The sequence below is a fragment of the Pteronotus mesoamericanus genome, unplaced genomic scaffold (assembly GCF_021234165.1).
Source record: "Pteronotus mesoamericanus isolate MK-2021 breed Mesoamerican mustached bat unplaced genomic scaffold, CSHL_Meso_final contig_27, whole genome shotgun sequence".
Lineage (NCBI taxonomy): Eukaryota > Metazoa > Chordata > Mammalia > Chiroptera > Mormoopidae > Pteronotus > Pteronotus mesoamericanus.
This window is the reverse complement of record NW_026555115.1, coordinates 4,116,151-4,139,288: the sequence shown is the minus strand read 5'-3', so window position 1 is coordinate 4,139,288 and position 23,138 is coordinate 4,116,151.

Here is a 23,138-nt window from a genome sequence, read left to right as displayed (position 1 = left end):
AAAAGAACTACTACACTTCGCGACAACATGGATGGAACTAGAGAGCATTATGCTAAGTGACATAAGCCAGGGGGCAAAAGACAAATACCATATGATCTCACCTATAGGTGGAACCTAACAAACAAAACAATCAAGGAAAATATAACCAGCAACATTGAAAGAAAAAAGAGACCAACAGTGTCAAGAGGGAAGGAGGGACTGGGGGTGGAGAAAGGGAAGGGAAGGGTCAAGTCAAGGAACAAATTAAAAGGACCCATGGACAAAGTCAAAGTGGGGAAAGATTGAGGGAGGGAGAGAGGTGAGAGAGAGAGGCAGGGGAAAGTGGTGGAAGGAAGGTGGAGACAAATGTATTTGAACAAAAAATAAAATTAAAAAAATAAAATAAATAAATTAATTAATTATAAAAAATAAAAGTTAGCTTTATATATAACAGAGATCACAAGTTGAAAAATAAGATTTCATATTTGTGATTAGTTTAAAGATTCTACTTATAGTTAAGAATATATATGTAAATTAATGTTTTGTCAAAAATATTTTCTTCAAAATATTTAAAAGATTCTTGAATAAAGTAATTTCTTTTTCAGTTATCTCAATATATGCATATTATTAAAACAAACACTGCAATAAGGAAGACTGCTAGATTTCAGAAGGAAAAAAAAGCTATTTTCAGAGATGTGTAGGACATAACACCTAAAGTTGTATTGTAAATGTTTTCAGTATTACACTGAAAATAACCTCTTTTTAACTGATTTACATATTTAATAAAATAAAAAACACACTTGAAAATAAAAAGAAAGTTTTAATGGATACCTGCTTAACATTGTTCATATGTTGTCCTCATGATCATTTGGGTTAAGTAAGAAATAAGTAATTGAGAAAAAAAATTGATAATGTTTAGAAAATCCTTCATAAATTTTCTCTTAAGTTTTAGTATAGTAGCTATAGTTGGAATTTTCAGGATAAAGTGAACATTGCCTCTAAATGTAGAGCTATATTTGGCAATTGATCAAACTGAGAAAACATTTGACATTCTCTTTTTACACTAAGGAGTCTCAATATGGCAGAGCCCATATAAAAATTATGCCTGGACAAGGTGAATAATCCTCATGACAGCCATGAGAATAGCAAAAAGACAGTAAAAATTTTCTGAGGTTAAAACTGAAAAATAGAAGGTAGAAAGACAACAGGGAAAAATCCTCAATCATTATTTGATTTGTTACTAAATGCATGTATAAATTTGATTTTTAAATCAAAATATTTATCAAAATATATATTTTTTTCAGAAGAAGATTTCAGATTTTCTCCAATATGCAGACAAATGAACATCTGAGAAATAAGCCCTGAGATGTGGCTACTTGTATCTGATTGTAATTTTACATTTAATCTATTAAGTCCACTTATAATTAATAATAATTAAGTAGCAACATCTACTTACAAGAGAAGGCATTTCTTACCAATCTCTATATTGAAAGGTCTCACACTGAGTTCTTACAAACATAGTATTAAATAATTAACAAAGAGGTTAAAATTGAGTAGGAAGAACTTCCAACATGTAAGAACTTTGAAGTTGTCAGTCCCATTTTACCAACAAGGGAAGGTTGAACAAATTGAAAATCAACAACTCTTCAACCAGTCAGAGAGCTGATATCTCACAGAGAATTGCCACTGAGAAATCTGGAAGCAGGTTAATCCAGAGCCATACTCCACATCTACTCACCTGGAGCCATAACTGGAATGAACACTCACATGGTAATTTGGATGAATTGCTAGAGGTCATGTGAACAAGCATGAGGGAAAGAAACTGAGAGCTGCAGCCATAGTTGCCTCCCACAATTTCATGGATATTGCTGTAGGAATTCCATCAGTTTCTCATAATAGAGTCAAGAAAGATCCCCTCATAGTTCTGGCACAGGGGACAAGAGAGGTAGTTATTGAGAAATATGTACAAAGAATTCTCCATAACAAAGATCTGTTCTCCATTATAGCATTAAATTCATATATTAGAGAAGATATAAAATCAAGAATCTAAGCTTCAATCTTAGGTAACTACGGAAAAAACAAAAACAATTTAAGCCTAAAACTAAAAGAACAAAATAAATAAGTAAAATTAGAGCAGAAATCAGTGAAACTGAAAAACTGGAAAACAATACAGAATAAACAAAACCCAAAGTGGATTCTTTGAAAAGATAAATAAAATTAATAAACCTCTAGCTACAGTAACCAAAAAAAAAGAGAAAATATTAAAATTATCAATTTTATAAAAGAAAGGAGGAATATTGAAATGATAAAAAATGGATAATTTTAGACCCCAAAATTTGAGAATTGATAACAGATAAAATAGAATCATTCCTTGAAAAACACAACCTATCAAAACTAAAAAATAGTCAAATATCAAAGAGCATGGAAGTCTCCCCTTCTTAATTATGAAGACATATTATATATGTATATATAATATATTCATATATATTAATATGTATTACATATCTGCTCAGTTAATAACTGGGACTGAGCAAAATGTGCTGGATAAAAATATAACCTAATTCTAGCTGCTACACTTAAAGCCCATAGACTTTAGTCTTCAGAAGCCTTATCAGATTGATCATCTTAAGAATTAATCATTAAAAAAAAGACTACATTCTTTCTCACTTATCCTTCAGTTTCTAAATGATGAATGGGTAAGTTTTTCCAATATTTTTCTTCTCTTTTTAATCTTCATCCAGAGATATGTTTATTGATTTTAGAGATGGAGAGGGGGTTGAGGGGGAAGGGAAGACAGAGAAAGAGAGAGAGAGAGAGAAAGGGAGATTGATGTGAGGGAGAAACATTGATTAGTTGCCTCCCAGACAGCACCCCCCAGGGGATCAAACCCATAATCTTGGTGTGTATTTTGACTGGGAATCAAGCCCATAATATTTGGGTATGTGGAATGATGCTCCAACCAACTTAGCCACACAACTGGACCCCAGTATTTTGCTTTATGCCATCTCATTTATAACAAATACTCTCCCAGAAGGAAAGGATAGAGGTTGTTGGGGTAATTATTAGATTAAGACAATTCATGTTACTTCCATATAGAGGAGTGATATCTTGAGCCAAGAAACAAATGAAATGATTAAGAGTTGAGGGGTGGGGAAGCTAGTAATATGAAGTAAGAATTATGTTTATAGTTCATTCATTATATTATTATTCCCTAATAAATTCACTAGCAAACAAAAAAAAGGAGAAATAATTACAATTTTACATGCACCATGCACTATTCAATAGGTTATAGTCCATTTGTTTTAGTGACATTCTTAGATATTTATAGTTTTGAACCTCTACTTGTTTTACGGAAAATATGTTAGTGATGAAGTTCTAAGTTGGTAATAAAAATTTAACACTAATTATAGGTTGCTAGATGTATTATACAAGATAAAGTATGAACACATTTTTCAAGCTAATTCTAATATTAACTCCTGTTGTTTTGCTATTAGTTCTTAGCATTTTGAAATGAAAAGACTTTCTGCATTTACTTCAGGTTATGGTATACGTGAAAATGCCACTTATAATGGACATATTGGATGTGCTAATTTACTATGGGTGGGTCTTAATATGCAGATATATCCCTAATTAAAAATACAGTGTATACTATTGGTTACTATTATTCAACTATGATATATTCTATTCACTAATAAAGGTGAGTGAAGAATCTGTTAATTATATAAATACAAATATTCTGATCAACTTCATTGGTTTATATTTACCGTAAGGTTTTGGATGAAACATTTTACCTCCTTTTCATTTCCTTTCCTTTTCTTTTAAATCCTTACTTGAGAATATGTTTACTGATTTGAGAGAGAGAGGAAGGGGGGGGGAGAGAGAGAGAGAGAGATGTGAGAGATAAACATCGATTGGTTGCCTCCCATAAACACCCTGAATGGAGATCAAACTCGCAGCCTATGTATGTGCCCTAACTGGGGATTGAACCAGCAACTTATTGGTGTACAGGGTGATGCTCCAACTAACTGAGTAATCTGGTCAGGGCTCTCCTTTTCATTTTCCATTTTCATTTCTGGTGATTATAAAGTGAATTTTAGAAAAATCTATATTACATTATTGCCTTTGTTCACTTTAGTCAAAGCTTTATTTGTGTGCAAATAATATTAAAAGAGACACATATGGATGAAGTAGTAGAAATATAAATACAAAATGCTTTATGTAGTATAGATTACTTAAAGAATTGATATAAGAAATATATAACAATATGTTGCAGGATATAGGATGGGAAAAATAAATTGTCCATGCTCACCATGAAATAGTAAATTGTAATATACAATTGTTACCCCAAAAAATCTTTTCAAGGGGAAAACATGCTCTAAGTATAATATATTAGTAATTAAATCAATATATAAGGAATATGTCTTCCTGGAGATTAAATATATAAACACAGTTTAAAGCCTGAGAGTTCTGAGAAAGAGATCTGTTGGAATTTGTAGTGTTTCTTTATAATGTCTGTACCTATAATCTCAGACATTTCCTTTATGATTGTTTTCTTTATTAAAAATCCATTAAAATATTCAAAGATCTCCTTTCTTCACTCTTTTCTCTGTTTCAGATAATTTAGAATACTTTTTAAACCATAATTTACGAGATAGTATAATAATGCTTATTAATACAAAAGAATTCTTAAGATTTTAGCAAAAATAATTGGCCTCATCTGTGTACTTAGAAAGGAGAAATTGTAGAATTAGGTATTATAGAAAGGAGGACCATAAAAATCTAACTTCTACTAACATCATGGCTGGCTGTACCCTCTAAGATTTTCTGGTAGAGTAGAAAAATTATATCACAATATGATATTCTTTTTGTAAAACTATTTTGAATAATGTCAATAAACATTGCAAAGACTCTCTCCTCCATTAAAAATAATTAGGCAGTACTCACACATTGGATAATCTGTAAGAAAGAAAATAGCCTGAGAAGAGATGTTGTTGGCAGTACTACATCTTGACAACAATGAGGTAAGGAAGGTCTTAACAGTGGAACTCAGGTCATATAAGAGAGTTGATGTGGTCCTAGATCAATGCTACCCTGCCACCCCATAGGCCCCCTAAGTCCTTCACCTGTACCTTTAAAGAAATATAAAAGCAAATCTCATCTGCAGGAATATTATCCAAATTATCCAAATTTCCCATTTAAAACTGGAGTCAGAAAATTTAAAAAAAATTCTAAAATTAAAAAAAAATGAAAGCACAAAGATAATGAGTATACAAAAAGACAAACCATGGGTAGAGTGGGGAGGAACAAAACAAAACAAAACAAAAACGCACTTAGACACCAAAGACTATAAAGATATTAGAGAGGTCAGAATAAGAAAATAAAACAGCTATTTCTTGAGTGTTTAAGAAATAAGGGATAAAATCACAAAGGTTGGCAATTTAGAAAGAGATTGTTTTAGATATAAATCAATCAAAAGAAAAAAATAAGTGGAACTATTAAAAATAATGTTCAAGAGAAAAATAATATATAGGAACATAAGTTAGAATAAATTACCTAGAATAAAGTCAAGGAGATAGAAAACAAAGGGAAGTCTCCCTAATAGAATTATAGAACCTTCAATATGTATAATTAGAGTGCCAGAAAGAATGAGTAGAAAGAATGTGGCATAGTCAATATATAAACAGATAAAACAGAAGAAAGCATAGCTTCACATATTCTATTCTCTCTCTTTCTTTTTTTGTAAGTCTATTGCCAAATCATTCCTGGCCCTCCACAAAAAAAGAAAAATGTCTTCCAAGTCATTTTGTAATCAAAAAACCCTGTTATACATTCCCAAATGCTTGCTAAGAGGGTAATATATATTTTGCTTAAAAATCACTTAGGAGGATGGAGGGGGCACTGTTTGAAAGAAGGTGAAGGGATTCGTCAAGGAACATGTATGACAGACTTGTGGACCTGGACAAGGTGGGGATTGATTATGGAAGTGGGAAGAGGGTTGAGTGGAGGGGGTAAAGGGAGAAATAATTGGAACATCTGTAACATATAAAAAATAAAAAATATATTAATAAAAATCACTTCTATAGATTTAAGATGAGGACACAGCATTTGATATGTCAAAATTGAGTGTCCACATTTCAGAAGTGATTAAATGAACACTTCAAAGTATGGAAAGTAAGATTTGTTTTGTGAAATTTAATTTTAAATCTTGAAAGTAATGATATTCAAGAGCAATATTTCTAGAACAAATGTATGCCACTTTGCAGACACATGATATGAAATTCTGTCAACTTCAGAAGTCGATAGATGAGGTCAGTGTTCTCAGTACAGTGCACTGTTTACTTTTGTGTCTCCCAATTTTATGTGGGACTCTGTTGCCTGAGTCAACTAGAAGATTAACTCATTGTGCTGTCAAAATATTGTATATAGTATAAGAAGAACAGATTTGATAGCTATTTTTAGGCATCTCTGTCAATAAATATTTATAAGTTTTTAAAAACCTGCTATAAAATATTCTGTTATTCTAACATAATTCGTAGTAGGTTTTTAGGTGAGGAATCACATAGGTCCCTCTTGCATGTAATCATTAGGACTGCAGATGTTCACCAAATAAACCTGATAATTTCTGAGCAAACAAATTGCTATAGGGTAGTTCACACACAGATATTTACATATATTCTATAATGTAGAGTATACAATGCACATATAAAAGGTAAAGTATTAATCCTGTAATTGCATGTTTTTGGTATAAGGGTTGACATGGAGAAGGTTGGTTAGCAAATAGTCATTTTCAAAATAAAAAGGAATAAAACAAAGAGTTGTGTCTCCTTAATATTAGCAAATGTAGTTTGTTATTCTCAAGTTAAAAAAATGGAGTTTTAAATATACATAAATAAAAGCTTGCAACAAAATGACTGACTAAGACATGATTAATTGAAAAAGTTCAATACTCACTGATTAAATATTTTGGGAGCCCTTTTGCTTTGCAGTAACTTTTACATTAAGGTGTTTTTTTACAGTAAATCATGTTAAAATTAGTCTTATGTGATTTATTTAACTTTTTTAAATTCCAAAAACATTATCCAATCAAATTAATAACTTTAAGTTTTTATTGAAATGTCATCTGTTATCTGTTTCCCCAATTTATATCTACTTTCTCAGGACCAAAACTGGTCACCACTAAAAATGATTAAATCAGTATTACTCAGGTTCTCAAAATAGTCCATTCTAACACCCATGCAAAAAAAAAAAAGTTCTAATACTATAAATGGCAACACTTGAAATAATTGGTTACATTAAAGACATGCTCAATTAAATATATAAATGCAGAATAAATATGTTTAGTTATATTTTTAATATCTCAAAATAGAATATACTTTTGATTTAAGGTAATAACACTGTTTTAGTAGACTTACCTCCTTGTTACCTTCTCACATATGGTCCTACTGCTCCTTCCTAAAACACTTGAGATGAGCTGTGGTTTTGATTTCAAAATTTCTTTTTTTTAAAGATTTTATTTATTTGTTTTTAGACAAAGAGGGAGGGAAGGAGAAAGAGAGGGAAACATCAATGTGTGGTTGCCTCTCATGCGCCCCTTACTGGGAATCTGACCTGCAACCCAGGCATATCCCCTGACTGGGAATTGAACCCATGACCCTTTGGTTTACAATCTAGTGCTCAAAGCACTGGTGGTGATGAGCCACACTAGTCAGAGTAGTGAACATTTCTTAAAATTAGAAAGATACACTGTACACAAGTACATTCCCAAGATGGGCGGAAGCATATCGACATTTCTTCAGCAGAACATGTGAATAACTACACCAAGTGGAATATGTGAGGATTGTAGATTGCCTTACTAAGTTTATGTCAGTCTTGTTTATCAAGGGGGTTATGGAAAAAAAAATACTTTACTTCTCAGACATTGAAATTTACAATTACAGATAACAGAATGTGAACATATGCTCATTTCTACAAGCTTTCTTTTGTTTCAAAATACCCACTTAAAGGTTCAAGTGAAATCTATTTTCCATCTCTACTAGTTTCTAATATTAATATATTTGCTATGCATTGTTAGACATCTTCACCTTTAATTACAGGCGATGCAAAGGGACACGGCTGAATATTCATTTTTGGTCCCCTTGGCACAAGTACTAAATCTTGTGCGGCTTAATATCATGTCCTGTATTCCCAGATCCATAAACATTTTTCCTCAAATAAACTGTTAATTTAAATTGAATAAAATTGAATTGTTATGTTATAATAACTCTGACTCTCATACCTGATAATATTTTGGTTGATTATGACTACAAAAATAAGGTATTGTTTAAAAATAATTGAAAGTGGATTTTCTTAACTACTTTGGGTAATTTTTTTCTGTTGCAACTTATTTTTAAATTCTCACACAATTTTTTTTTGTCTTCACTTTGTTTAATTTAACCATTTAAGATTTAAATTGTCTGTTGGGATTGTGTCTGGTCATTTGATAGGCACATAGTAATTACTGAAAAGTCAAATATCTTTGACTGTGGGAACTATAAGTTCTATTTGCATATAAATGCTTCATAATCACAACATAATGGTTGAATGCAGGTACTCTATTTATCATTTGTGGGTCTGGTAGTCTCTTTGATATTTTGGAACTGTCATCAACAAAATGGTGTTGATTCTAAGTTGTCTCCCTTTGAAATCATTGCTCATTACCTGGTCCTATTTGTTTAGTTCACAATAGTGTTTCAGTGTTATAAATTGCTACATTAATTGTTTTATAGCAATTTCTATTACTGTTATAAACTGCTTAGATAAAGAAATTTCTATAAGGCAAATAAAATATTTGCATAACAAATATGTTTTCTTAGAGATCATAAGTTCTTTATTTTATCCCAAGATAATGATTCTTTCTGATTTTGTTGTAACCCTAACTTATTTTTGGAAAATATTGTAGCTGCCAATGTGTGGTTGTGAGTGAATTAAATCCATTTTGAATAAGTAAGATTTTGAGTTTATTAATTTTTTTACAGTGTAGTATTATCTATAATCAATCATTCTGATTCTTTTGGTACTTAAATCACTTAAATGATACTGGAAAACTGGTATGAAAATAGACAAGACAACACTCCAGGAATTCAGAAGCTCAGAGAAGGAGGGGAAAATTAGATTTATACATTTTTTAGTAATGGGAAGAAAGACTTATATATAGGAGTTAAAATGAAGGACTCAAAGAAGCAAATAGAGTAGGCTCTTCCTTTTTATAATAAATATTCATGTATATCTTTTATCAACTAAAGTAAAAAAAACCTAAGAAAGGTTGATAAAAAGATAAAGAAAAGTACAAATGTGTCTTGAATGATTTATAACCTCATTGGACAAATGAGATATGTATGAATAAGATAGAGAATAAATGCAAATTTTATATAATCAGCTTTGCATTTAAACCAAAATATTAGGTCACACTAAAAGCACTATTAAAATAATGATGTAGATATTGGTGTGAATAGGTCTCAGTGGACATTTATGGTGAAGAAAACATGAATATTTTAAAATAAAAATCAAAATTGGGAAAGGGAGGAACAGTATCTCAGTAGATGAGCTAAAAAAGAATTCTTCTAAATACAGTCAGCTGGGGAGCAGGGAGATTAGTCAAGGAATCTCACAGAATACAACACACATGTGTGCGTGTGCATGTGTAAGATATACAAAAAGAGAAAGTAAAATTTAACACACACAGGATATAAAACATGTTCTATCATCTATCAACATGTATCATGTATAAATGGAACAGCAGCAAGTACAGAGAAAAGGTAGAAAAATATTCAAAGAAATAATTTTCAAAAGCTCTCTGGAACTGTACAGAAAACACAAGTCCTTAGATTTCTATTATCAACCCAAGTAGAAAAAACAAATTTAAAATGACCCAATGGCCCAAAACTTGTCATATCAGGAGGAAATTTTATATATTAAATGTGTTCTGTCAGTGGCAATTCCATGGGCTGGTATGAGAGTAGAAACAAACAATAAATTAATAACCAGCAGAGAATATACCTGAATTCTCATTAGTAAGTCTTAGTATAAGATTTTGAAGTAATGTCTACATTTCTGAACTAAGAAGAATTAATTATAACTCTAAATTCTATATTCAACTGTGAACTGTAAATTAAATTAATTAATTTACTTTTTCAAATACATTTGTCTCCTCCTTCCTCCCACCATTTTGCCCTGCCCCCCTCCACCTCTCCCTCCCAAAATCCTTCCCCACTTTGGCTTTGTTTATGAGTCCTTCCTATATATTCCTTGACTTGTCCCTTCCCTTCCTTTTCCCCCACCCACCCCTCCCTCCTTCCCTCTTGTCTCTCTTGGTTTCTTCTTCCTTTTAGTGTTGCTGCTCTTATTTTCCTTGCATCTTTGTTTTGTTGGTTAGGTTCCACATATAGCTGAGATCATATCATATTTGCCTTTTGCCCGCTGGCTTATTTTGCTTAGCATAATGCTCTCAAGTTCCATCCATGTTGTCGCGGGTTTAGTAGTTCTTTTTTTCTTTCTGCTGCATAGTTTTCCATTGTGTAAATGTACCCTAATTTTTTGATCCAGTATCTACTAATGGGCATTTAGGTTGCTTCCAACACTTGGCTATTGTAAATTGTGCTGCTATGAACATTGGGGTGCATAGGTTCTTTTGAATTGGCATTTTGGGATTTTTAGGGTATACTCCCAGCAGAGGAATCACTGGGTCAAAAATCAGTTCCATTTTCAGCTTTTTGGGGCAATTCCACACTGCTTTCCACAATGGCTGCACCAGTCTGCATTCCCACCAACAGTGGACTAGCGTTCCCTTTTCTCCACAGCCTCGCCAGCACCTGTTGTTTGTTGATCTGTTTATGATGGCCATTCTGACTGGTGTGAGGTTGTATCTTATTGTGGGATTAATATGCATTTCTCTGATGGCTAGTGATGTTGAGCATCCTTTCAAATGTCTCTGGGCCCTCTTATCTCTTCCTTGGAGAAGCGTCTGCCCAGGTCTTTTGCCCATTTTTTGATTGGATCGTTCAACTTCTTGGAGTGGAGTCATGTGAGTTCTTTATATATTTTGAGATCAAATCTCTATCTGATGTATCATTAGCAAATATATTCTCCCATAGAGTTGGCTCCCTTTTCATTTTGCTGATGTTTTCTTTAGCCATACAAAAGCTTCTTATTTTGATGAGGTCCCACTTGTTTATTCTTTCCTTTATGTCCCTTGCTTTAGGAGACATGTCGGTGAAAAAATTGCTGCATGGGATATCTGAGAGATTCCTGCCAATGTTCTCCTTGAGGACTTTGATGGTGTTGCGACTTATATTTAAGTCTTTTATCCATCTTGAGTTTCTTTTGTGTATGGTGTCAGCTGATGATCCAATTTCAATGTTTTGCATTTAGCCGTCCAGCTCTCTCAACACCACTTGTTGAAGAGGCTATTATTGCTCCATTTTATGCTTCTGCCCACTTTTTCAAATATTAGTTGCCCACATAGGCCTAGGCTTATTTCTGAGCTTTCTATTCTGTTCCACTGGTCTATGGGTCTGTTCTTGTGCCAGTACCAGACTGTTTTGAGTATAGTGGCTTTGTAGTACAGTTTGATGTCTGGTATTGGGATGCCTCCTACTTTGTGTTTCTTTCTCAAAATTGCTGAGGCTATGTGGGGTCATTTATGGTTCCATATAAATTTTTGAAATGTTTGTTCTATTTCTGTGAAGTATGTCATTGGTATCTTAATAGGGATTGCGTTGAATCTATAAATTGCTTTGGGTAGTATGGACATTTTGATGATATTAATTCTTCCAATCCATGAGCACGGTATATGCTTCCATTTATTTGTGTCTCCCTTAATTTCTTTCTTCAACGTTGTATAGTTTTCTGCATACAGGTCTTTTACCTCTTTGGTTAAATTTATTCATAGGTGCTTTATTTTTCTTCTTGCTATATTGAATGGTATTTTTTTTCTGATTTCTTCATCTATTCCATTGCTGGTGTACAAAAATGCCTTTGATTTCTGAATATTGACTTTGTATCCTGCTGTTTTGCCAAATTCAATTATTAGGTTGAGTACTTTTTGGTGGAGTCTACAGGGTTTTCTATGTACACTATCATGTTATCTGCAAACAATGATAGTTTTACTTTCTCCTTTCCTATTTGGGTGCCTTTTATCTCTTTTTCTTGTCTGACCGCTGTGGCTAGGACTTCCAATACTATGTTAAAAAGAAGCGGTGAAAGCGGACATCCTTGTTGTGTTCCCAATCTTAGTGGGAAAGCTTTTAGTTTTTGCCTGTTGAGTATGATGTTTGCTGTAGATTTTTCATATGTGGCGTTTATTACGTTGAGGAATGCCCAATTTATTCCCATTTTGCTGAGTGTTTTGATCATAAATGGGCGCTGTATCTTATCGAATGCCTTTTCTGCATCAATTGAGATGATCATGTGGTTTTTGTCTTTCCTTTTGTTTATGTCAGGTATTATGTTTATTGATTTGTTTATATTGAACCATCCGTGCATCCCTGAGATGAATCCCACTTGATCATGGTGGATAATCTTTTGAATGTATTGCTGGATGCGGTTTGCCAATGTTTGTTGAGGAATTTAGCGTCTATGTTCATCAGCGAAATTGGCCTATAGTTTTCTTTCTTTTTAGGGTCTTTATCTGCTTTTGGGATTAGGGTGATCCTGGCCTCATAAAAACAGTCTTGGAGTCTTCCCTCCTCTTTGATTTTTTGGAATAGTCTGAGAAGGACAGGGGTTAGCTCTTCCTTATATGTTTTGTAAGGTTCTGTGAAACCGACCAGGCCAGGGCTTTTGTATGTCAGGAGTTTCTTGATTACTGCTTCAATTTCCCCAGCTGTTATCGATCTGTTCATGATTCCTGCTTCTTTCTCCTTCAGTGTTAGAAGATTATACTTTTCTAGAAATTTGTTCATTTCATTGAGGTTTTCAAATTTCTTGGCATATAATTTTTCATAGTAGATTCTTACAAACCTTTGTATGTCTATGGTATCAGTTGTTATGTCTCCTCTTCCATGTCTCATATTATTAATTTGGGTTCTCTCCCTCTTTTTCTTGATGAGTCTGCTTAAAGGCTTGTTGATTTTGTTTATCTTTTCAAAGAACCAGCTCCTGGATTGGTTGATCCTTTAAATTGTGCTTTTCGTCTCTATGTTATTCAGTTCTGCTCAGATCTTGATTATTTCCTTCCTTCTGCTTGCTCTGTGGTTTTTTTGTTGTTGTGTCTCCAGTTCTTGAAGTTGTAGTGGTAGGTCTTTTATTTGAAATGTTTCTATCTTTTTTAGGTAAGCCTGTAATGCTATGAACTTCCCTCTCAGGACCGCCTTTGCTGTTTCCCATAGTTTTTAGACTGTTGTCTGTTCATTTTCATTTGTTTCCAGAAAGTTTTTGATTTCTTCTCTTATCTCATTATTGACCCATTCATTGTTCAATTGTCTACTGTTCAGTCTCCGTGAATCTGCAAGTTTTTGAGGTTTCTCTTTGAGTTTGATTTCGAGTTTCAATCCCTTGTGGTCCGAGAAAAAGTTTGGTATTATTTCAATTTTCCTGAATTTGCTGAGGCTTGCTTTGTGTTATATCATTTGGCCTATCTTTGAAAAACTTCCATGAGCCTTTGAAGAGAATGTGTATTTTTCTTCTTTGGGATGTAAGGTTCTATATATGTCAGTTAAGTCCCTTTGATTTAATGCGTCATTCAGCTCCACAATATCCTTGTTGATGTTTTGTTTGGAAGATCTGTCCATTTTTGACAGTGTGATGTTGAAATCCCCTGCTATCAGTGGGTTGCTGTCTATATCCTTTTTTAAGTCATCCAAGATTTTCCTTATATATTTGGGTGCTCCTATGTTGGGTGCATATAGATTTACAATGCTTATGTCTTCTTGATATATTCTTCCTTTAAGTCTTATAAAGTGCCCCTCTGGGTCTCTTTTTATGTCCTTTGCTTTGAAATCTATTTTGTCTGATGTAAGTATTGCTACCCCTGCTTTCTTTTCTTGCAATTTACTTGGAATATTTTTTTCCATTCCTTTACTTTCAATCTGTATAGGACTTTTGCTCTAAGGTGGGTCTCTTGCAGGCAGCATATGTGTGGGTCATGTTTTCTTATCCATTCAGCTATGCTGTGTCTTTTGACTGGGGCATTTAATCCATTTACATTTAGAGTTTTTAGTGATAGAAACTTATTCATTTTTTCTCTTTGTACCTGTGTTTTTCTCTTTCTCACTGTTTTTCTCCATCTACTTAAACCAGTCTCTTTGGCATATCTTGTAGTGCTGGTTATGGTAGAGATGTATTCTTTTAGTCTTCTTTTGCCTGGGAAACTCCTTATTTCCCCTTCTATTTTAATTGAGAGCCCTGCTGGGTAGAGCAGCCTTGGGTGTAAACCTTTGCTTTTCATTCCTTGGAATATTTCTTGCCATTCGCTTCTGGCTTGCAGGATTTCTGTTGAGAAATCAGATGCTAGCCATATCGGGGCTCCCTTACATGTTACTACCTCTTTCTCCCTTGCTGCCTTTAGGATTCTCTCTGTCTTTGACATTTGCCATTTTAATGATGATGTGTCTTGGAGTGGGCCTCATTTAGTGACTCTTGAATCAAGCCCTCTGTGCTTCCTGGTCCCATAAGACCTTTTCTCTCCTCAAATTGGGGAAATTTTCCGTCATTACTTTTTCAAACAGGTTCTCTATCCCTTGCTCCTCTTCTTTTCCTCCTGGTATCCCTGTTATGCAGATATTATTGCATTTCAGGTTGTCCTGCATTTCCCTAAATGCCTCTTTATTCTTTTTGAGTCTTTTCTCCATTTTTTGTTCTTTCTGAGAGCTTTTTTCTACCTTATCCTCTAGCTCACTGATTCGATACTCTGCTTCATATAGCCTGCTTTTGATTCCTTCTACTGTGTTCTTCAATTCAGAAATGGAATTCTTCATATCCTCTTGTGTCTTCTTGATAGTTTCTATGTCCTTTTCCAGGCTGATATAGTTTGCTGTAAGATCCTGATAGTTTCTCTGCAGTTTCTTATAGTTCTCTTTGAGCTGGTTCAGCTCATTGAGGTTCCTTTTAGCCATTGTTTTGAATTCGGTATCTGATAGTTCACTTGCCTCTATTTCATTTAGCTCTCTCTGTGGGGATTCCTTCTTTCCCCTCATTTGGGGGAAACTTCTTTTTCTTCTGATTGTTGTGCGAGTCTTTTTTCTTTGCTTCTGCTTCAATTGATCTGTCTAGATTTCCTGACATTGTGGATTAAACTTCTATGGTAATAGGCAGGTCTTTTTATTAATTTATTTTTTTCTTTTCTTTTCTTTCTGGGTCTGCCTCTGATGATGTCAGTTCTTGACCCTATCTGACCTTGGGCTGTTTGAGCCTTTCAGGAATCTACTGTCTGTGTCTGTCTCCCATAATTGTCAATCTGGTCACTCTGTCCTCATTTGTCAGGCTTAGACACCACAGGGAAGAACAGTGCCTCCTCATGGTGGGACTATTGTGTCCTTATAAGCTGCTGTCACTCAGGGGAGTAGTCCACCTGAGCAAGATGAAGAAGGTGGACTGGGGAAGGAGTCAGCACCAGGACTCCCCAGTTATTCCTCCAGTTCTTTCTCCAATTCCTCTGTCTCCAGTCTCTCCTCGAGCATCTGTGGGCAGCTCTGTGACCCCTTAGGCCAGGGATCCACTATTTCTCCCTACCGTGTTGTAATTGCATGATGACCAGCTCGCCTGCCTGTTTCTGCCTTTTGGGGGGCGCGGCCTGCCTACGCAAAATGGAGACTAGGGAATGCGGAGGGAGTCAGTTCCAGGAATCCCCAGCTACTCCTCCAGCTCTTTCCCCAATGCTTCCGTCTCTATTCTCTCCTCAAGGGTATCTAGGCAGCTGTGTGTCCCCTTTGGCCAGAGATCCTCTATTTCTTCCAACCAGTCTGCACTCAGCCCCCAGCCCACACGCACACAAGCTGTGTGCAAAGTGTGCAAAAGGCAGGTTTATTAATTCACTTATGCCTGAGAGAGACAGTAGCTGCAGAATGGGAAGTGAGTTATCACTGGGGCTCTGCTGGTCACCATCTCAGCTCTCTTCACAAAGTTTTCCTCCCCAATCTTTCCTCAGACACCAGCCCATTCTTCTGCTGCCTCTACCCAGAGATCAAGGATGGCGGCTGACACTGCAAATTTTTGCGTTGGCCCTTTAAATGTCTCTTTGCATTTCCAGCCACCTGTATCTGGCAGAGAGTGCCCCTAAGCTTTTCGGGGTTGCATTTTGTCTGTGCATTTTCCTGGTTTCAGCTGCTGTAGTCTAGGGGTCCCTGTTTATGATTCAGACTCTGTTCTTCTCAGGGGGGATCCAACTGGCCGTTTCAATGTCCCTCTGGTGCTGGTGCCTGTGGGTACCCAGCCCACCCTCTGGAGCCTCCACCGCACCTCTCACTCTTTGGGATGTGTGAGAGTTGATTCCACTGTCTGTCTGCAGCTCCAAGGCTCCTTTCCCTCTATCGTTCTGTCGTTTTCCAGGTGATTTCTCCACTATTTAGTCACAATTTTAGTTTTTATTTTGGGAGGAGGTCAGCATGACTCCTATTCACTCCTCCGCCATCTTTTTTTCTCCTGTGAAAGCTAAATTAAAACACTTAAAGACTGCCCAGACATTTCTCACCTAAAACAAGGAACAATGACTGAAAGAGAAAGATTGTAGAAGAAATAGTGAAGAACAATAAAACCAATATAATTTATTCTTGGACTTAAATAAAAGTAATTTATATAGGAAAAAATTGACAAATATAATTTTAAAGTAAATTTATTTTATTATTTCAGTGTACAATAGTTTTTTCAGCTCACTCATGTAAAAATGCAGAAAGTGAAAAAAGAGATGATAAATGCTAAAATTCTTGATTTATATGATAAAATATAAAGGAAATGATTAACACATGATATTGCATGAAAATATATGTAAATACACATGTTAAAATTTCAAATGTAACTATGCAAAATATATTGAGATATCAAATTTAGAAATCATTAGGGAAAAATGGAACTAAGAAACTATATTAATTCATCAAAAGATAATAACATTGATCATACAGGGGTGGGTAACGGTAGGTTTAGTTAGTATGTGCAACAGAGTTTATTCTTGTATTATTATTTATTAATTATTGTATTTCTCCATACAAACAACGGAAAACCTAATTTTTCCTAGCCCTGTATCATTTTTAAAAAGCATAGAAAACAGAAAAATAATCAGGAAACAGACTAAACATCTCAGTAATCACAAATAAAATGAATATCTAAAAGTTATCAATTTAAGTGGATTTAAAAAAATGTGATATTGTCACCCTAGCTGATGTGGTCTAGCTCACTGGGCATTGTACTGCAAAGGGAAAGGTTGCCTGTATGATACCTGGTCAGAGCCCATGCCTGTTTTGCGGGCCTGGTCCCTGGTTGGGGGCATGAGAGAGGCAAGTCATAGATACTTCTAACTCATGTCCATGTTTCTCCCTCACTTCTCCTTCTTATAAATAAATATATAAAATCTTTTTTTATGTGATATTATTTCCTTTTTAAAAATACTATACTTTGAAGAAAATGACTCATAAATGGTGTTTTGAAAGGAAAAAAGCTTAAATTAGAAATATGTAAAAAAGATGTGTTATTATCAATGTTAAAGGGAATATTTACTAGTTAATACATTTAAGAGGTAAAATAGGTATTTTTTATAATTAATGAAGTTCATAATCTTCTAAGAGGTGCATTCATTTATTTAATCTATAACACTGAATGTCTATGTTGTACCAGGCATGTGTTGGCCTGTAGAAAGAAAGCACATAACAGATGCAATTTTATAGGGTTATGAAATAAATAATGGAGTTGCCTTAAACTGATACTGCAAAGATCATAGAAAGATGGTAATGATGACATGTTAGAGTGTGAGAAATCAGTTTGGAGCATGTTTGTTTTCAGTTGCTTGGTCAAAAACCAAGTGTAGATGTTGGGTAGAAAGTTGATTATAACTTCTTAAGTCTTCAGGTCAGTGTGAAATCCAGCTTGGAGATATAAAATTTAAAATCTTTGGTGTAGAAACTGCATTTAAAAATATGTGGCTGACAGACAGACAACAGCATGGTGGTTTTCCCCCAGAGGGAAGAGGGTGGAAGAGTAGGAAAGGGTAAAGGGAACCAAATATGGTGACGGGAGGTGATTTGACTTTAGATGGTGGATACACAATGCAATATAAGGATCGTGTATCATAGAAATGTATACCTGAAACCTATACAACCCTATGAACTAATGTCATCCCAATACCTTTAATTAAAATATATATGTGACTGAATGATATTGGTAGGTATATATGTGTAAATAAAACAAAAAAGAAATCCAAGGACTGAACTAGATGTTGGTAATTCCAATATTGTTAGGTGAGAAATAAAGACATATGAAAGTTTAGAGAATACAAGGGAATCCAGGAGAGTGTTGATAGTCTGGATTATAAATTCATGTGTCCCAAGGATGGGACAGACAAATGCTGCAGATAATTTAAGCAAAATGAAGACTAAGAATTGACTTGTATTTTGTGATTAAGAGCTTATTGCTGACCTTGTACAAGTAATTTTGGTAGCATTATAGAAGCAATGAACATGACTGCAATGACCCCAGGGAATAACATGAAGAGAGAAATTAGAATAAATGTGTCTTCTAAGGAGTTTTATTGTTAAAAGAAAAAGGTTTGTATATAAATACAAGAAACAGGGTAGGGAGAATTGTTTGTTTGGTTTGGTTTGTATTAAAATGGGAGAAAAAGTAGTAGGTTTGAAAAGGATGTAAAATAATATACACATGCCTAAAGATAGTAAGTAAAAGAGAGGCAAAAATTTATGGGGTGATGTACTTCAGAAACTAGTGAGAATAGAATTTATTGAAGAGCTGAAGGTGTTGGCTTTGTGTAGAAGTGTCAACAGTTTATTTGCAGTGAAAAAGAAATATATATTACCACAAATACAATTAGGTGGAAGTGATGTAACAGCTTATAGAAGTTCTCTTTTGACTGTGAAAATTTTTTTAGTAAAACAGAAAGTGAGATCTTCAGTTAGGAGTACAGATATTGGATGTTTGAGAAGACAGAATAATATGGGGAATGGTTATCTAGAAGAATGGCAGAATGAAGAAGTAAAGGGGAAACATAATGGTTGTCAAAAAAGGAAAGGGGTACTCAGAAGCTAAAATAATAATCTTCAGTGTAAATAGTCCAGGTGATGTTATGCTTTTCACCGCTGTGTTCAAGTGGGTAGATTCAGGTGTGAAGTAGGCAGAGATTGAACTTTGTGGTATTACCAACTGCATATAATAATACTGTAGAAGGGGTAAAGGAGTTGAAAATATAAGCAAGAGATTAATTGTAACAGTTTACCAGGAAACTTCGGCTAGTTATAGATAAAAAATGAGCCATAAAGTGAACGAGAAACAGTGAAAAATAAGAGAATCAATACATTTCTGGTTCTGGTTATTGAGGTTGAGATTTTAGAGCATGCAAACAGGAAAAATAAAAGGTAATTAGAGAGAATCATACTTGAAATAGAGATTATGGGAGATTTTCGTGAATTTTTAATGATAAGATTTAGGTTATAACTGTGATTTTTTAGTGAATTATCTCTATAAATGTTTAAATGATAAAGAGTTATGAAAGTAATAATGTTGGACAGAGTGAGAGTACACTGGAAGGTAAAATTTCATGGACTGTGAGAAGAAACCTAATGTCTATAAATATTTATAAGAAGGAGAGGTGACATAAAAGTTACATATGGGTATATCTAGAGATGAGGAAGAAACATCATCAAAGATAAGTATTTTGAAGGAGAGGGAAAGACAATAGATTGAATGTAACAAGGAAAATACCAGATTTCATCTCTAGACCCAATAATATAAGAAACCAGAAGCAGTGTTCTCTTTGGGGGTGGAAAGCACTAGGCTTTATGTTTTAATAACAGGAAAGTAATGCTTTATGAAGTGGTTCAGGTTATTGTATCAATTATTTATTCCTACATAATAATCCACCCAAATACTTAATATCCATAGTATAGCTGGTCTTTTATGTCAATGTACATTCACATGGATTCTTCAGTTAAAACTGAGGAATGATTTTGTGTGGTGATAAGGAGGAAGAGTTTTCTCTGTCTTACCAATATAAAATAAAAATTGAGTCATAGAAGTACCAACAACCATCCCCAAATATTCACAGTGAGTTACTGACAATATAAAAAACATTAGCAACACCAACCCCCCCCCCCAAAAAAAAACACATTTATCCCATTTTTCTGGACTGGAGACCTCTACTCTATATCACCTGATAATCAAGGGTGTTTGTTGTATGGGAAAATTATGCATGGGCTTCATTAGTTTAGAATGTACCACTTATCTCCAGGGAAGTTGAAACATTTAGTTTTGTTTCTACAGGAAATTCTGCAATAATCTAAATTTATGGTCCTCAAGATGTATAACAAGTTTCCCCAGAGCATCATGGTTAACTCACAAGGATGCTAAAGGGTGTGTTAAATTTTCATGGAAAGCACACAATGATACGAGACATTTGATGACACCAAGTGAACTACTTCCTCTAACATATATAATATGCATATTAGATTATGTTACATACACTTCAAAGGCAAGTTTTGTTGGTTACTGTGATAAAAAACAAGTACTGCATAAAAATTAACCAGAAACAGGACATAAATGTGACTTTAGCTAATCTGATTCTGAAGTTTAAGATGTACAGTGACAAATAGCTACATGCATGTCTTCAGCAATATTGTGGTAAATTTCTTCTAAATTATTTGTTTCTCTTTTCAAATGGCTGTCAATTTTCTAGGACATAAATATATATTGAATTGTTTTGACCTAGTGCTTAGTAAACAGGACTTTTAGTTATTCTTTTTGGCTTAGGGTCACTCTGAAAAAATAACTGAGATACTAAGGTCACCTTGAAAAGAGAAAGTGTGGAAATTTCTGATCGAAAGTATTAAAATTATACTCAAGAGAGCCAAATTATAAAAGCTTCAGTAGAAGCCTTATATGTTACTCACCTAACTCTAAACTTGCGCTTCCTCTATGTTATTAAGCAACATTCCACTTCTTTCCTGTCTTATCATTTGGGGTAGGAGGAAAAGTTAATTTTATGAATGTGTATCTAGAAGAAATATTTCAGACTTATCATTGAGTGCAAACAGGGAGAATCAATGCTTTGGTCCCTTCTTCTACAAAGATTATTTCCCTATATTTTACTAATCACTGTGACTCATTTGTCGGAGAAACACTGTGCTAAAATGTGTAGTCTAATAGAAAGCAGGTGTTGAGCACCATACTATGAAATTTTACCAGTTTATACCATGAGGACAAATGTATACAAATTGCTTGATATGAAAAGAAAGAGAATGTAAAAAGTTTTGCACAGCAAAGAAAACCATAAACAAAATGAAAAGACAAATCATTGAATGGGAGAACATATTTGCCAATGATATATCTAATAAGAAGTTAATATTAATAATTTATAAAGAATTTATAAAACTCAACACCAAGAAAACAAATAATACAATTAAAAAATGGGCAAAGGACCTGAATAGATGCTTTACCAAAGAGGATGTACAGATGGCCAATAGACATATGAAAAGATGTTCAACATCACTAATCATCAGAGAAATGTAAATTAAAACCACAGTGAGATATCATCTCACACCTGTCAAAATGGCTATCATCAATGAATGAACAAACAACCAGCTCTGACCAGGATGTGGAGAAAGGGGAACCCTTGTGCACTGTTGGTGGGATTGCAGACTGGTGCAGTCACTGTGGCAAGAAGTGTGAAGATACCTCAAAAACTTAAAAATGGAACTGCACTACAACCCAGCATTTCCACTTCTGGGAATTTATCTGAGGAAACCAAAAACACTAATTTGAAAGAATGTATGCACCCCTATATTCATTGCAGTGTTATTTATAGTAACTAAGATTTGGAAGCAGTCCAAATGTTCTTCAGTAAATGAGTGGATAAAAAACATTTACACAATAGAATACTTAGTCAGTAGTGAAAAAGAAGGAAATTTTACCTTTTGCAACAAGCATGAAGGACTTGGAGAGCATCACGCGAAATGAAATAAGCTAGTCAGAGGAAAAAAAGTGTCATATTATTTCACTCTTATGTGGAGTAAAATGAACAAAATAAACTAAGAAACAAAATAGAAGTAGACTCATAGATGGAGAACAGAATGACAGCTGTTAGAGGGGAGGAGGTCTGCAGGCCTGGGTTAAAAAGTTGAAGGGATTAGGCAAACAAAACAAAAAGAAAAAAAAAAACAAAAATAAACTCCTGGAGTATGGTGGTTACCAGAAGGAAAGGAGGTTGGGGGGAGGTGTATGGTAAATGGAAGCAGTCTGGCTCCCTCACCCAGATGCGTGGGTAACTGGAGGGAGCAGCTGCTCACAACTTTGAAGGAGAATGATAAAGCAGTGTTCCCATGGCCTTGAGCCTGGGTCTCAAGGCCTTGAGCCCCGGGTGCAATAAACTGCCCTGTGTAGGCTCTCATGTGCAGCTCATGCTACTTACTTTCCTTTCTGGTCTGTAGCTTGCTTTGTTTATGGCTAGTATTTAAGGGATAGGAGCTTTGGATGAGGTCAAGAGTCAGGGCACTGACTTGGACACAAGCTTGTGGTCTGGGTGACTCTCCTGAATAAAGGCATGTCAAGTATGCCCATGGCGCCACACATCTTCTTCTATCTACCTGATTCTAGAGTGGACCTGCCCAGCCTAGAGAGGCTGCAACAGACTTGCTATGTTTTCTTTCCATATTTTGATGGAACAAGGTATCCAACAGATACCAAGAATGAAGGACCTGATAATTGAAATACTTAATTAATTTTTAATTATATTTCTATTTTATTTTAGATCATTTAATATAAACAGGTCTCCTAGGTAACCCAACCTATTGCTGAAGAGCACTAAGCAGAAGTGCTTTCTGCAGTGCCTATCATCGAGAAAGGAATTATAGTAAATGTACTCTGCATTTCAAATGAGGAGATGGAGCTGCTGAGAAATTGAAATTACCCAAAATCATCTTTACAAATAAATCTCTGGAGCCTTTCTTTCCTCTTATAGCCTTTGTGTATGACCC